This window comes from Prionailurus bengalensis, chromosome A2 (assembly GCF_016509475.1).
Source record: "Prionailurus bengalensis isolate Pbe53 chromosome A2, Fcat_Pben_1.1_paternal_pri, whole genome shotgun sequence".
Taxonomy (NCBI): Eukaryota; Metazoa; Chordata; class Mammalia; order Carnivora; family Felidae; genus Prionailurus; species Prionailurus bengalensis.
Window position 1 is genome coordinate 126,564,974 of NC_057348.1, and position 15,495 is coordinate 126,580,468.

Sequence of the window (15,495 nt, forward strand, 5' to 3'; positions counted from 1 at the left end):
TGCCATCCTTAAGTTTTAATCATGCAAAAATATTCTGCAAATTAAGTAAGGTCTCACTTACTGGACTGTCAAAACACATTTAGAAAAATGTGATTTTTTAAATATTTTTTTTTGTTCATTTTTGAGACAGAGAGAGACAGAGCATGAGCAGGGGAGGGGCAGAGAGAGAGGGAGACACAGAATCGGAAGCAGGCTCTAGGCTCTGAACTGTCAGTACAGAGCCTGATGCAGGGCTTGAACTCACAGACCGTGAGATCATGACCTGAGCTGAAGTCGGACACCTAACTGACTGAGCCACCCAGGTGCCCCAAAATGTGTTTGGTTTTAGGTGACATATTTTGAGTGGAACACCATCAAACTAGAGTATTTATTGATGGTGAGCTATAATCCATGTGTCTTACTCTTTTCTGGCTGTTATATCAAAATACCACATACTGGGTGGTTTATAACAACAGACATTTATTTCTGACAGTTCTGAAAATTGGAAGTCCAAGGTCACGGTGCCAGCATGGTCAGGTCCTGGTGAAAGCTCTTTTCTGGGTTCCAGACCACTGATTTCTCCCTCTATCCTCACGTGAGGAAATGGGTGAAGTTGCAACCTGGGGTCTCTTTTATAAGGACACAAATCCCATTCATGAGGGTTTCACCCTCATGACCTAATCACTTCCCAGAGCCCTACCTTCTAATACCATCTCCTTGGGCACTATGTTTTTAACATATGAATTTTAGGGGACACAAACATTCAACCTATAGCACTATGTCACATAGGAAGGGTCAAAAGAAATAGGAGAAGACTGACAAGGACTATAATAGCTGTTTTCAAATATTCAGAATATTTCAGATATTTTCAAATATTTAAAAGTTGTCATGAAGAAGATGGATTGAATGTATGCATATGGCCTTAAGCGGTGCACACAGGATGTTAAATGAAAGGTAGTAAAGGTAATGAATGTTCTTTTATTCTTATATGTACAGTAGTCTCCCATTATCCATGGTTTCACCTTCTGGGGTTCAGGCACCCCCGCTCAACTGTGGTCCTGAAGCAGATGATCCTCTTTCTGACATATCATCAGAAGGTCAAGTGGTAGCTTCATGCTGCTGCCTGCATCATTCACTTCCCTTCATCTCATCACATAGGCATTTTGTCATTTTACAAAAAGAAGGATGAGTATGGTATATGATACCTTGAGAGAGAGAGGGCCACATTCACATAACTTTTGCAGTGTATTGTTATAATTGTTCTATTTTAGTATTAGTTGTTGCTGTTAATCTCTTACGGTGCCTAACTGATAAATTAAACTTTACCGTAGGTATGTACACCTAGGAAAAAACTTCATGTAAATAGGTTTCGGTACTATCTGCAGTTTCAGGCACCCACTAGGGGTCTTACAATGTACTCAGATAAAGGAGACTGCTGTGTTCAGATTTTTCTGCATCAGTAGGGGGGATTTTGGTAACCATTTGGGTTCTAGGCACTATAGTTTTCCAGCACAGGCTTGCTTGATGATGGTATTCCCACACTTGGATGGTCGGTTAGATTCATGACTACTGATATGACTTGACTCATTAAATCTCATCATCCAAATAGGCAGATAAGGGGCACCCGGGTGCCTCAGTCAGTTAAGCGTCTGACTTTGGCTCAGGTAATGATCTAATAGTTTGTGAGTTTGAGCCCTGAGTTCAGCTCTGCACTAATAGTGAGGGGCCTGCTTGGAATTCTCTCCCCCTCTCTCTTTCTGTCCCTTCCCCACTCCCGCTCTCTCTCTCTAAATAAATAAACATTAAAAAAAAGCAAAATAAGTTTTTCTTATTTCAAAGGCAGGGCATATGTATTACAAGAATCTGAAACAGATCTGGCAATAAACAAACAAGCAAACAAATCCTCCTAATTCCATCCAAATAGAGAAAACCATTAAAAACACCTTGGTATATATTTTTCTAAATCCTTTTCTAAGCATATTTAATATACACAGTTACATTTAAAAATAAAATACACCTTTCTTTGAGTGTGTGTTGCATCCATTAAATATAGCCAGACCAACACTAAACCATCCTGCACACCTAGAAAACTGATCTGAGGATTCACACAACAATCTGCACAACCTAAACTACAGAACTCAGCAGGTACATGGCACGGAGAGGTAAACTGGGGGAGGGAGAAGCTGCAGGGAGGCAGGGAGCCGCTTTTGTGGGCAGAGAGAGGATGGAGACGGGGGGGTGGGGTGGGGAGGAAGAATATGGGAAAAGCACCCCCCTAAAAAGCAGCTGGAGAGAAAGTGGAAAAGTGGAAACAGCTGCAGGGACTGAACTGAAAAGGGAGAAATGGAGAAAGGAGAAAGGAGAGGGTATAAATTCCATTAAGACCATAAACAGGGGGAGCGCAGAATCTGAAACGCCGCAGCTCCATACCTGGCGGTGCTCTGGTGGTAAGAGCGAATCCCCAGGAGCAGAGTGGAGTCTGGGGTTCTTCAGGCCACACGGGGAGAGCCGGTTCCCCTGCTGGGAGGACACCTAGTAGTGGCTGTGTGGGTCCCCCAAAGGCAGGCCCCAGTGGACCTGGGAGAACAACCACATTCGCTGGTGCTGGAACAGGTCATTAAGGGTGAAGCCTGGTGCCAGATATGTGTTGCGATTTTCCATGATCCAGGAAGTGCTGCTGCTACACTATATTGGGAACTTTTTCTGGGGTGGGCTGGCACCCGGCCACAGTCTCTGGGCATTGGCAGCAGCATGGTCCTGCCAGCATTCGTGGCTGTGGCTGGCACCTGACCATTGTTCAGTAAGACCCTCTGCAGAGGGGCAGAAAGGGTCAAAGCCACAGCCCCTCAGAAGTAAGGGTTTGGGAAAACCAGCCACATATGAGACAAAACTCAGGAGGGAGGTGCTGCCTGGGGCTTTGTCACAGACTGTGTAAAAGCGGGGAGTGGGTGGAGGCCAAAGACAAAGGACAGGTGCGTGATTGCCTATCTGGGAGAACAGAGTTCTGATACCAGAGGCTGGGTAGCTGGGTGATGCCATTTTCAATGCTCCCATGCGTGCACACACATACCTACAAGCACCACAACAATCCACCCCAGTAAGCTAAGCAGTGCCATATAGTGGAGAACAGAGTCATTACACTAAGCCCCGACCAACTGTGCCAACCTCGCTCTTCAGAAACACAAATCTCTCCACCTGCTTAGTTTATGGACTATAAAGCAGTTCATAGTTTGAATACTAGGGGAAAACAAAGTAATTTCAGTCATATTTCAGTCTGTTCGCTGGTCCATCTATTCTTTTTTTCTTTTTTCTCTTTTTTGTTTCTTTTCTTTTTCTTAAATACAGAAAAAAAATTCATTTTTATTAAAATATTTTTCTTTATTTTTTCTACTATATTTTTTACTTTTGTGTACATTTTCCCAAATTCTAATTTACTTCCATCATTTCATTTTAGTCTACTTCAGTGTATTCATTTTTTCAAATTTTCAAATGATATCCTTTTTCTTTTTTTTCCTTTCCCCTTTTTTCTCTAATCTATCAACCCCTTTTAAACACTCAGACTAAAACAACCTACTATCTAGCATCATTTATTAGATTTTTTGTGTGTGTTTGTTTTTAATATTTTAATTTTAATATTTTTTTAAATTTAATTTTTTTAATTTTAATTTTTCTTTAACTCATTAGTTCCTTTTCTCCCTTCAAAATGACGAAATGAAGGAATTCACCCCAAAAGAAAGAGCAGGAAGAAACGACAGTCAGGGACTTAACCAACACAGATACAAGCAAGATGTCTTAACCAGAATTTAGAATCATGATAATAGGAATACTAGCCAGAGTTGAAAATAGATTACAATCCCTTTCTGTGGAGATAAAGGAGGTAAAATCTAGTCAGGATGAAATATAAAAATGCTATAACTGAGCTGCAATCTTGAATGAAGGCCACGGCGGGAGGATGGATGAGGCAGAACAGAGAATCAGTGGTATAGAGGACAAACTTATGGAGAGTAATGAAGCAGGAAAAAAAAGAGGGAGATTAAGGCAAAAGAGCATGATTTAAGAATTAGATAAATCAGTGACTCATTAAAAAGGAACAACATCAGAATCATAGGGGTTCCAGAAAAGGAAAAGAGAGAAATAGGGGTAGGAGGGTTATGTGAGCAAATGATAGCGGAAAACTTTCCTAACCTGGGGAAAAACACAGCCATAACAATTCAGGAATCACAGAGGACTCCCATTATATTCAACAAAAAAACGACCATCAACAAGGCATATCATAGTCAAATTCACAATATACTCAGGCAAGGAAAGAATCATGAAAGCAACAAGGGAAAAAAAGTCTTTAACTTACAAGGGAAGACACATCAGGTTTGCAGTAGACCTATCCACAGAAACTTGGCAGGCCAAAAGGAGTGGCAGGATATAGTCAATGTGCTGAATCAGAAAAATATGCAGCCAAGAATTCTTTATCCAGCAAGGCTGTCATTCAAAATAGAAGGAGAGATAAAAAGTTTCCCAGACAAACAAAAATTAAAGGATTTTGTGACCACTAAACCAGCCCTGCAAAAAATTTTGAGGGGGACTCCCTGAAGGGAAAACAAAACAAAACAAAACAAAACAAAACAAATAAATAAAGACCAAAAGCAACAAAGACTAGAAAGGACCAGAGAACACCACCAGAAACTCCCAACTCTACAAGCAACATAATGGTAATAAATTCATATCTTTCAGTACTCACTCTAAGTGCTCTAATGAGTACATGACTCATTTAGTCAATGGACTAAATGCCCCAGTCAAAACACACAGGGTAACAGAATGGATAAGAAAACAAGATCCATCTACATGCTGTTTACAAGAGACCCACTTTATCTAAAGACACTTTCAGATTGAAAGTAAGGGGATGGAGAACCATCTATCATGCTAATGATCAACGAAAGAAAGCCAGAGTAGCCATACTTATATCAGACAATCTAGACTTTAATATAAAGACTGTATCAAGAGATGAAGAAGGGCATTATATCATAATTAAGGGGTCTGTCTACCAAGAAGACCTAACAATTGTAAACATTTATCGCCAAATGTGGAAACACCCAAATATATAAATCAATTAATCACAAACATAAAGAAACTCATTGATAAGAATACCATAGTAGTAGGAGACTTCAACACCCCACTCACAGCAATGGACAGATCATCTAATCAAAAAATCAACAAGGAAACAATGGCTTTGAATGACACACTGGAGCAGATGGACTTAACAGACATATTCAGAACATTTCATCCTAAAGCAGCAGAATATACATTCTTCTCCAGTGCACATGGAACATTCTCCAGAATAGACCATATACTGGGACACAAATCAGCCCTCAACAAGTACAAAAAGATTGAGATCATACCATGCATATTTTCATACCACAACACTATGAAACTTGAAATCAACCACAAGAAAAAATTTGGAAAGGTAACAAATATTTGGAGACTAAAGAACATCCTACTAAAGAATGAATGAGCTAACCAAGAAGTTAAAGAGTAAATTGAAAAGTTCTTGGAAGGCAATGAAAATGATAACACCACAACCCAAAACCTCTGGGATGCAGCAAAGGCAGTCATAAGAGGAAAGTATATAGGAATCCAGGCTTTCCTATAGAAGGAAGAAAGATCTCAGATACACAACCTAACCTTACACCTTAAAGAGCTGGAAAAAAAACAGCAAATAAAACCCAAAAGCAGCAGAAGACAGGAAATAATAAAGATTAGAGTAGAGATTAATGCTATTGAAAGCAAAAAACAAAAACCAAAAAACAAAAAACAGTAGAACAGGTCAATGAAACCAGAAGCTGGTTCTTTGAAATAATTAACAAAATTAATAAACCACTAGTCAGTTTGATCAAAAAGAAAAAGGAAAATACCCAAATAAATAAAATCAAGAAAGAGGAGAGATCACAACCAACACAGCAGAAATAAAAACAATAATAAGAGAATATCATGAACAATTATATGCCAATAAAATGGGCAATCTGGAAGAAATGGACAAATTCCTAGAAACATATACACTACCAAAACTGAAACAGGAAGAGGGGCGCCTGGGTGGCTCAGTCAGTTAAGTGGCTGACTTCGGCTCAGGTCATGATCTCGCAGTCCGTGAGTTTGAGCCCCGCGTCTGGCTCTGTGCTGACAGCTCAGAGCCTGGAGCCTGTTTCAGATTCTGTGTCTCCCTCTCTCTGACCCTCCCCCACTTGCACTCTGTCTCTCTCTGTCTCAAAAATAAATAAATGTTAAAAAAAACTGAAACAGGAAGAAATAGAAAATTTGAACAGACCCATAACCAGTAAGGAAATAAAATTAGTAATCAAAAATCTCCCAAAAAACAAGAGTCGAGGGCCAGATGGCTTTCCAGGGGAATTCTATCTACTAAACATTTAAGGAGGAGTTAACACCTATTCTCTTGAAGCTGTTTCAAAAAGTAGAAATGGAAGGAAAACTTCCAAACACTTTCTATGAGGCCAGCATTACCTTGATTCCAAAACCAGACAAAGGACCCACTAAAAAGGAGAACTATAGGGGCGCCTGAGTGGCACAGTCGGTTGGGCGTCCGACTTCAGCCAGGTCACGATCTCGCGGTCCGTGAGTTCGAGCCCCGCGTCAGGCTCTGGGCTGATGGCTCAGAGCCTGGAGCCTGTTTCCGATTCTGTGTCTCCCTCTCTCTCTGCCCCTCCCCTGTTCATGCTCTGTCTCTCTCTGTCCCAAAAATAAATAAACATTGAAAAAAAAATTTAAACAGGAGAACTATAGACCAATTTCCCTGATGAACATGGATGCAAAAATCCTCAATAAGATATTAGCCAACCGGATCCAACAATACATTAAAAAAATTATTCACCACGACCAAGTGGGATTTATCCCTGGGATGCAGGGCTGGTTCAATATCCACAAAACAGTCAATGTGATTCATCACATCAATAAAAGAAAGGACAAGAACCATATGATGCTCTCAATAGGTGCAGAGAAGGCATTTGACAAAATACAGCATCCTTTCTTGATAAAAACCCTCAAGAAAGTAGGGATAGAAGGAGCATACCTCAAGATCATAAAAGCCATATATGAAAGACCCAATGCTAATATCATCCTCAATGGGGAAAAAATGAGAGCTTACCTCCTAAGGTCAGGAACAAGACAGGGATGTCCACTCTCGCCACTGTTATTGACATAGTATTGGAAGTCTTAGCCTCTGCAATCAGACAACACTAAGAAATAAAAGGCATCCAAATCAGCCAGGAGGAGGTCAGACTTTCACTCTTTGCAGATGACATGATACTCTATATGAAAAACCGAAAAGATTCCACCAAAAAACTGCTGAATTGATTCATGAATTCAGCAAAGTTACAGGATATAAAATCAATGCACAGAACTCGGTTTCATTCCTATACACCAACAATGAAGCAACAGAAAGAGAAATCAAGGAATTGATCCCATTTACAGTTGCACAAAAAACCATAAAATACCTAGGAATAAATCTAACCAAATAGGTGAAAAATCTATACACTGAAAACTATAGAAAGCTTATGAAAGAAATTGAAGAAGACACAAAAAAATGGAAAAAGATTCCATGCTCCTGGATAGGAAGAACAAATATTGTTAAAATGTCGATACTACCCAAAGCAATTTACATATTCAATGCAATCCCTATCAAAATAACACCAGCATTCTTCACAGAGCTAGAACAAATCATCCTAAAATTTGTATGGAACCAGAAAAGACCCCGAATAGCCAAAGCAATCATGAAAAAGAAAACAAAAACAGGAGACATCACAATCCCGGACTTCAAGCTATACTACAAAGCTGTAATCATCAAGACAGCATGGTACTGGCACAAAAACAGACATTCAGATCAATGGAACAGAATAGAGAACCCAGAAATGGACCCACAAACGTATGGCCAACTCATCTTTGACAAAGCAGGAAAGAATATCCAATGGAATGAAGACAGTCTCTTCAGCAAGTGGTGCTGGGAAAACTGGACAGTGACATACACAAGAATGAACCTGGACCACTTTCTTATACCATACACAAAAATAAACTCAAAATGGATGAAAGACCTAAATGTAAGACAGGAAGCCATCAAAATCCCATCAGAGAAAACAGACAACAACCTCTTTGATTTGGCCACAGCAACTTCTTACTCAACATGTCTCTGGAGGCAAGGGAAACAAAAGCAAAAATGAACTATTCGGACCACATCAAAATAAAAAGCTTCTGCAGAGCGAAGGAAACAATCAGCAAAACAAAAAGGCAACCAACAGAATTGGAGAAGATATTTGAAAAGGATATATCAGATAAAGGGTTAGTATCTTTGATAAAGAACTTATCAAACTCAACACCCAAAAAAGCAAAAAATCCAGTGAAGAAATGGACAAAAGACATGAATAGACACTTCACCAAAGAAGACATCCAGATGGCGGACAGACACATGAAAAAATGCTCCACATCACTCATCATCAGGGAAATACAAATCAAAACCACAATGAGATACCACCTTACACTTGTCAGAATGGCTAACATTAACAATTCAGACAACGACAGATGTTGGCGAGTATGGAGAGAAAGAGGATCTCTTTTGCGTTTCTGGTGGGAATGCAAGCTGGTGCAGCCACTCTGGAAGACAGTATGGAGGATCCTCAAAAAATTAGAAAATAGAACTACCCTACAACCCTGCAATTACACTACTAGGTATTTATCCAAGGGATACAGGGATGCTGTTTCAAAGGGACACATGCATCCCAATGTTTATGGCAGCACTATCAACAATAGCCAAAGTATGGAAAGAGCCCAAATGTCCATAAACTAATGAATGGATAAAGAAAATGTGGTGTGTACACACACACACACACACACACACACACACACACTGGAGTATTACTTGGCAATCAAAAAGCATGAAATCTTGCTATTTGCAACTATGTGGATGGAACTAGGGGGTATTATGCCTAGCGAAACTAGTCAGTCAGAGAAAGAAAAATATCATATGACTTCACTCATATGATGACTTTAAGACACAGAACAGATGAACATAAGGGAAGGGAAGCAAAAATAATATAAAAACAGGGAGGGAGACAAAACGTAAGGGACTCTTAAATATGGAGAACAAACAGAGGGTTACTGGAGGGGTTGTGGGAAGGAGGATGGGCTAAATGGGTAGGGTGCTTAATGAATATACTCCTGAAATCATTGTTGCACTATATGCTAACTAATTTGGATGTAAATTAAAAAAATAAAATAAAATAAAATACATCTACTCCTATTCTATAAGCTACTTTTTTAGTTAACGTTTTTTAAATTTACTTTTTATTTTTTTATTTTCAAGTTACTTAACATACAGTGTAGTCTTGGCTTCAGGAGTAGAACCCAGCGATTCATCTTTTACATATGACACCCAGTGTTCATCCCCAAAAGTTCCCTCTTTAATGCCCATCACCCATTTAACCCACTCCCCCACCCCCTCCAGCAACCCTCAGTTTGTTCTCTGTATTTAAGAGTCTTATGATTTGCCTCCCTCTGTGTTTTTATCTCATTTTTCCTTCTCTTCCCCTATGTTCATCTGTTAAGTTTCTCAAATTCCACATGAGTGAAATTATATACCTGTCTCTCTCTGCTTGACTTATTTCGTGTAGTATAATACCCTCCACAACGCTGCAAATGGCAAGATTTCATCCTTTTTCATTGCCAAGTAGTGTATGTATGTATATATGTTTGTATTTATGTATATATATACACCACATCTTCTTTATCCATTCATCAGTTAATGGGCATTTGGGCTTCTTCTATAATTTGGCTATTGTTGATACTGCTATAAACATTGGGGTGCCTGTGCCCCTTCAAATCAGCATTTTTGTATCCTTTGGATAAATTCCTAGTAGTGCAATTGCTGGGTCATAGGGTAGTTCTATTTTAATTTTTTTGCACAACTTCCACAGTGTTTTCCAGAGCGGCTGCACCAGTTTGCGTTCCCACCAACAGTGCAATAGGGTTTCCTTTTCTCCACATCCTCACCAACGGCTGTTGTTTCCTGAGTTGTTAATTTTAGTCATTCTGACTGGTGTGAGGTGGTAACTCATTGTGGTTTTGATTTGTATGTTCCTGACGAAGAGTGGTTATTGACATCTTTCCTTTTAATGAAACACTTCATATAGTTTTGAGAACCAGTCATGTGCCATGGTAGAAATGGATGTTGCATAAATTATTTAATCCTGAGGTTTTAAAGTTGTATTTTTAAACACCGGAATCCCTTCTTAAAACAAAATCATACACAGCAGCTTTGCGTGTAAAACAGATAAAGCAAAACAAACAGAGCAGCTCTGTTTGATGAGAATTACAAGGTCAGAGTCAGTCATATTTTGAAAACTTTGTAGATATATTTGCCAAATTTTTTCTCCGGGAAGACTGTGAAAGCCTGTTTCATTATCATTTGTCATCGTTGAATGTATAAAAATTTCGTTGACAAAATTCTGTCTTAAGGTATTAATAATATGCCTTTTAAAATTATTTGTGACCATGAACTTTTTCTTTTTTCAGTGTCTATTCATGATTCTTTAAGGGTTTACTTACTCCCATTGTTAGCCCACATTTCTTTTGGGTTATTCTGTGTTGGGTTATTCTGTTTTTATTATTGACTCATTTACATATTAAGAGTAAGAACATGTAATCATATAGCCATTTGCCAATGTAGTAGGCCAAATAGGCATCTCATTTTAATGTGTATTTCTTCACTTTGTATGGCGGTGAATATTTTTTCATTACTATACTCATCATTCACCTTATATCTTGTTAATTGCCTGTTGATATCCTTTTCACATTTTTCAATTGGAGCGTTCATTTTTTGGGCGCTCCTTCTGTTATTTATTATTGAATTGACTTAGTTTTCTTTATTACATTTTTCTTCTATTGATAGGGAAGTCACACATTTTCATTTCTAATATTTTCAATAGTTAATCCTCAATTTCTAATATGCAGAATTGATTTAAAGCCTAAAGATGATCAGTATTCCTAAAATACTGAAAAATAAAAGATTAAAATGTTTCCAGTTACATTATGCCCTTTAATTTTATATTATATTCTTTTTCTGTATTTTAATTTCATGTTGTTTTAATACACCTTGAATTAGTTGTTACTATTGACTTTTACACAGCCCTTTGCTGTTAGATTTGCCCCCAACACTTTCCGTTTTCTTCTCACTCTTAGAGATCATCTGCCTGTGACAAAAAAAATTAGGTTTTTTTTTTCACTCTTGATTGTCATTTTAACTGGAAATTGATTTCTAGTTTATAATCTTCCACTTACTATGGATGGCTTCCAAGTGTTGTTTTACCTTTGATTCTGAGCACAACTTTTTAATAGCATTTGCTTTTCCTATGGAAATCCCCCTTGGCTCATAGAGGGTCATACCCAGAAGAGCTTTTCATTTATGTCTGCCAGGAGTCCAGCTCTGACCAGCCCAGGACCATGTTTTATGTTAGTCTTTCAAGTGGGCATTCTAGAACACATAGAAGCAGTATAAACGTGAACCCTAAAATCACATAAGTCACAGGCTGAAGGTTTCAAGATCTCATGTTGTCCTGTACCAATGGATAGATTTCTTTCCCCTTCTAACCTGCAACAGAGCCCTCTCAGGAGCCTGGCTTTTATGGGAAGAGGTCAGTTCCATCACTCATCTGGCTTGCACATGACCCCTGGTATCCAACCCCGCCTGGACATGAGAGCCCACACCATTGTCAAGGCATCAACACCCTTAGCCACAGCTCATTGCTTCCGATTTCAGTTCTCTCTTCATCGTGGGCACCTGTGGATTTCTTTCTTTAATACAAGCTAAAGTAAATACATTTAACCTTGTTTTTATTGTATTCAAGTTTTTTGTTGCATTTAAAGTAATTTTGGGGAGAGGATGTGTTCTATATTGTCATGGAGCCGGAAATCCTTTATACCTACTTTCTGCCTTACGTTATAATGATTTTCTTTGCTGACAACTATACAGTTAATTTTGAACGTATTCCTCAGATATCTGAATAGTGTACATTTATTGTAGATTATATATATTGAAATATCTACTGAATCCAGTCAATCATCTTAGTTAAAGCCTAATACCATTATTTAAGGTCTCTACATAAAGTATGGTGTTCATCAATTCTCTTGTGTTTATAATAGTCTTGGTTTGTGCATTTCAGGACAGTTTTATTTGGCATTAGACATTCTTGTCAGTTACATCAACATAGCAAATTGTACCAGTGTCAAAGAGAATTACAAAATAACTTTCATTGTCCACAGCCTTTTATCTTCTATTTTACTTGCCTGACATTTATTTGCTCCTTCCTTGCCATCTTCTCTCCCCATGTGCACCACTGTGACTTTGAATTTGCTGGTATATCTTATCTATCTCTGTATTTTCAATTACTCCCTATCTTTTTTTTAAAGGCAGAGTATCTTATAACTAGCAATTTGTCCAGATTTTGCTTTTTCCGGTAGCCTGAGGAAGATTTGGTCTTACATCTATTTTTGTATTTATACATTAGACTTCAAAAATGTATTCTTTTGCCTTTTATTTCTGTCCTTGCAATGATGGTTAAACTTCACCTCTTACAGTGCCCATGTCTATAATCTCTGTGGGAGTCAGTCTGATCCTAGAAATTTGACTGACTGGCATGGTCAGCCTTCTGAAAAGTGAAGCACCTCTGACACAGGTTCTGCCTGATTGCCCTGCCTCCAGACCCACACTTCTTCAAACTGTGTTTTGTGCTGCTGCTGGTATGAGTGTGGTGATATCAAAATGCAAATCTGGTCCTGCCAATTCTCCTACGTGTATATGTCAGTGGTCCCAGCTCACATACAGAATACATTTACATGGGGCCCCTGGGTGGCTCAGTCGGTTGAGTGTCCAACTTCGGCTCAGTGCATGATCTCAGTTCATGAGTTTGAGCCCCATGTCCAGCTCTCTGCCGTCAGTGCAGAGCCCACATCAGATCCTCTTCTGTCCCTCCCCCCTGGTTGTCTCTCTCCCTCTTTCTAAATAAATAAGTAAACTTACAAAAATAAAAGGATACACTTGCAGCTGCTTAGCATGCCATTCAAGGTCCGTCACCCTCTTTCCCAAGCTTGTCTCCCACTGTTCTCTCTCCCATGCTCATCTCTGTTCCACCCATAACATGTTTCCTCTTTCTAGGGCCTCGCACTCTTACCTCTTCCAGGAATGCCCTTTATCAATTATTTCAGAAAGTATTGATGGAGTCCAGTTAGATGCCTGGCACTGTGCTAAGGTAGTGGACAAGAGTGGTGAGAACAATCAGCCTGGTTCCTCCTTCACTGAACTCCTGGCTAGTGGGGAAGGCAGTGAAAGCCTCAAACAATTGTGACAGGGTAAGGAGAGGTGTCTGTGGGAGCACAGAGGAGTCCCCAGCCCTGACTTTGGGACCTAGGGAATAATTCCCAGGGAAAGCGATGACCAAAGTGAGGTTCAAAGGACAAGTAGGGAGTGAGCTTGGCCTTCTTTCCCTTATCACCTGGTGGTTTCCTGCCCCCCCCCCAAGTCTGCCAGACCTCACTTCCTCTGGGTGGGGGCAGTCAGTTCCTGTTTCAAGTGCTTGCTCAGTATATTGTACATTATGGTCTTCTTAGCCAGGGATTGTATTCATTTGCCTCTCTTTCCCGTTTCAGGCTATGAGCTTTTTGAAGGCAGAGTCTACTTCTCATTTATTTTTATATCCCTTTGCAGCGTGCTTGGTGCATAGAGAGTGCCCAAAGGAAGTCTTGTGGAATTTGATTCCTGGACCCTGCTCCTGCTGCCCAGCACCTCTTCTGGCCATGGCTTCACTCCATGCTTTCCAAACCTCTTTCTTTGTCCAACCCTTCCTCAGTTGCTCTACTACCAGGATCCTCTTCCAATTCTTCTATCACTTTGTCCCTAAACCCCCTCCAGCACCCAGATGGTCCCTTCTCTGGCACCTGTTTGCTTCCATCTTTCAAGGGGCTGTAGGGGCAACCCGTTTCTTCTGCAAAACAGAAAGACAGACAAATAGCACCTGCTAAGAGATGTCTATTGAAGGGATAAGTGCTTTTGATAGCACGTCTCCTCCAAAATTTGGTGCCAGGGAAAGGTTGTTTTCTTGTGATGGAATAAAACTTTTCCTTTTAGTAAGAACATGAGAGCTATACATCCCAGTTGGCTTCCTTATTTACACCAGCTTCCAGGAGGAAATTCAGATTTAGCGTTCAAGTTGGCAACTCTCTTTACATGATGTTTCTGGTAGAATTATTTCCTTCCTTCATCTGGCTGTGTTCTAATTATTTTTGTGAATTAAAAAAACCTACTTAACTTGAAGTGTTCATTTTACATTTCGATGTCAGAAAACATGTAATTACATTAAGAGAAAAATTTAGAGTAGAACTGTATTTTCATATGGGATTATACCATACCTCCTTTCCCCCAAATTTATTTTAAATTGTGGTTTTACGGCAAGTTACAGAAATCCTTATTTCAAGAAGTATGTTACAATTTTCCATTTTTCCTTCCTTTCTCTCCTTCGCTCTTTTATCTTTCTCAGAAAGCAGGCTGCATTGGTGGAAACACGTCATTTTGTTTGAGCTATACTAGAGATGGTTTGCTCACACCAAAGGAAAGAAAGGGGTGGGAGGGAAGGGGAGGCCATACCTGGGGAGGGAGAGGGACTTACTTCTTTAGCACTGATGGTTCTAGCCGCCCCATCCACAGTATTCTCAAGTAATGAGATTTCCATTTTATTAATGAGGTAAGCAGCCTCACAGTGGTTAAATGACTGTCTCAAGATTTTCTTTCTTTGTTTGGAGAAGTCCAACAAACTCAGTTTATGATCTCATCTTCTTATCATTTCCTAAAATCTCCTGTTCCTCCTCTCTTCCTGATTTTAAAGCCAAACAGCTCTATTATCTGCTTATTCATTCCAGAAGCCCATGAGTCCTTTGCATTCTTTTCTCTCCATGACTTCAGAGACAGCTATCCTGCCTCTTCAATACCTTTGCTCTCCTCTTTGCCATCGCCTGTACTGGAGTCTGGGCACAGTGGTTCTGGCTTGAGACTATTTCCATTCACTTTTTGCTAACATCTCTATTTTCAATTTCTCCTGCTCCTGTCTTTCCCCTACTTGGGTGTTTTGTCATTGCGATATTTCCGAATGGTATATCTGACAACATCCCTCCTCTGACTGCGCTCTCTTGCCCTCAAGTAAAAGTCCCCTGCAAGCTATGTCATGATTTTCATGATTTGTGTCTCACTCCTCTGCAGTAGTCTCTCCCATATGCATCCTACATACCAGTCACACCTAGTGACTTATGGCTTGTGAACGGTCACGGGTTTTCACACTTCCATGCCCTGTACACTTTGCTCTGCCTGGAGTGTTTGTCTCTTGCATGGGGAACATCTGCTCTCTTTTGAGACCAGACTCAAATATCTATTCTTTTCTTGCTTTACTTAATCCCATTATCAAAAGTGTTGAGCACAAG